This window comes from Carassius gibelio, chromosome A2 (assembly GCF_023724105.1).
Source record: "Carassius gibelio isolate Cgi1373 ecotype wild population from Czech Republic chromosome A2, carGib1.2-hapl.c, whole genome shotgun sequence".
Classification (NCBI taxonomy): domain Eukaryota; kingdom Metazoa; phylum Chordata; class Actinopteri; order Cypriniformes; family Cyprinidae; genus Carassius; species Carassius gibelio.
This window is the reverse complement of record NC_068372.1, coordinates 27,087,481-27,089,566: the sequence shown is the minus strand read 5'-3', so window position 1 is coordinate 27,089,566 and position 2,086 is coordinate 27,087,481. Positions and strand designations below refer to the sequence as shown.

Genomic DNA, 2,086 nt, shown 5'->3' with positions numbered 1-2,086 from the left:
TATATATATATATATATATATATATATATATATATATATATATATATATTATATATTTTAGCAAATACAAAAATTAGAAGTTAACACACCTAAAATAAAGAATACAATATTGATCTGAAAGTGAATGTAACCAACCTCTCACTCCTCCTCCACAACACTGTGATCTTATTGGCCGATCAGTGACAGATGTGTCAAATCACAGCCTTGCCTGACCTCAGCACTGTATAAAAGTGCCTTGGTCTGGAAGATTATAGACTCACACACACACTCACACACCAGCTGTATCTGAGATTTGGATGAGCCGAGACACGAAACCTACTGAAGTATCAAGAATAAACCGGTATGTTTTTTCTTTTTTTTTTTACTTTTAGAAATGAGTTTCTGATGACTGTTTGAACCGTACTTCTAGATCCACAGATCACATTTTTGACAACTGTAATAATGATATTATAATAAGTAATAAGAATTAAGCATGGCTGCTTCTACTTTTAGAACAAAACACCTGTATAGATGTTTAGCATATAACCAATTTTTCATAACACAAGCTTCAACAACTCCTTTAGGATATGGAAAGCAGAAGCAAAACCTGAAGAAAGAAACATTCATAATAAAATAGCAAACTTATATTGCCTACCTTATGATAAATACATACTATACGTTAGTATTTAGTGGTTGGATTATTGTATGATAACAGATTTAAGTGAACAAATCTTTTAAACATCTCTTACTGTAAAAAGTAGTCCAACGAGCTATTGATTTTCTATACCCTGAGGAGAAGAAAAAAATAACATTCAAATTACGATTGTGAAAATGCTGGAATGAATCAATCTGATAATGGAAATTCGTGCATTTATGATAAATAATAATTATAATATATTCATATTCAAAATACTGCAGAGGCAATCTCAGATTACACGCTCACTTTTATGACAGATGTAGAACAGTAAAACATGCACTTTTAAAAGACCTCAGAAATAAATGCCTTATATGGCACAGTTTTCTTTCTTCAGAACAGTTATATTAGAATTAAAAAATAATTTAAATGAAAACAGTATTTCTACTAAAAACAAAACAGTCATTTTCATTTCATGGGGATTTTAAAGTAAGAAATTCACAGAGGGCTTCCATGAACAATGCAAATCTTGGCCAAATTTGAGATATGTCGTCGGAGTACATATCTACATTCCTTATTTAACAGTATGTGTGTGTTTTTATCAATATGTTTGAATGTACTTTGTGGATTTCTAATACTTTATTGAACAAATGTTTCTCTCTCTCCTGGCATAACAGCTTTCCATCTTCAAAACACATAAAATGGGAAATGATTACTCTGGTGAAGATAGAGAACGTAAAAGGGCTGAAGGTGCCGAGGATGGAAAAAGGAGAATGGAGGGACAATTTCAAAGATTACAACTAGAAACAGAATTACAGAGAGCGAGACAGGAGCAAAGAGCAGCGGAGGAACGATGCAGTATCCAAGCCGAAAAACAAGCACTCCAGGAACAATACAATAAAGCTCAAAATGAAATAAATGTTCAGAGATTGAGGGAAGAAGAGAAGAAGAAAATCAACAGCGAGAACAGATTTAAAGAGGAAGAAGAAAGGAAAAGAATTAACATGGAGAAGCAAAATGCACAAAAAGAAAACACTATCACAGTTAGTTAAATCATCTCTGTGGTTTATTAGTAGGATACATTTTTAATTTCCATTCATCATACAGAAAGCATACAGAAAAACATTGTGAAGATTTTATTTTTCTTCTTCCATATGTCTACTGTAAAGAACTTTGTAAACTTTTTGTTAAAAAAATGTTATCAAAATAAAAAGAACCAAAGAAGAGTATGAATGTGTGTTTTTTTTTTTTACAGGCATGAGAAATTATCAACAGATTTGTTTTGGCATTGACCTAGGAATTGATCCTGAAATACACTTCAAAATCATAAAAGACAGTTATGTTTTATTATTTGGCAAATTTACTTGCTTCTGATCAATAGCCAAATGACAATACAATCCATTTCAGTTTTTCTTTTCCACAACATTATTATACTGAAAAGCTCTGGAAGCAGAGTATATGCACTGCTAAGCA

General features: G+C 31.5%; 1 long non-coding RNA gene across 1 annotated transcript; it reads left to right on the top strand.

The window, feature by feature from the left end:
- Positions 1-252: 252 nt before the first annotated feature.
- Positions 253-1,842, top strand: LOC127935794 (uncharacterized). The gene is made up of 2 exons (XR_008148165.1): positions 253-340; positions 1,291-1,842. It is a non-coding gene; the product is annotated as an uncharacterized LOC127935794 (long non-coding RNA).
- The last annotated feature ends 244 nt before the right edge of the window (positions 1,843-2,086 follow it).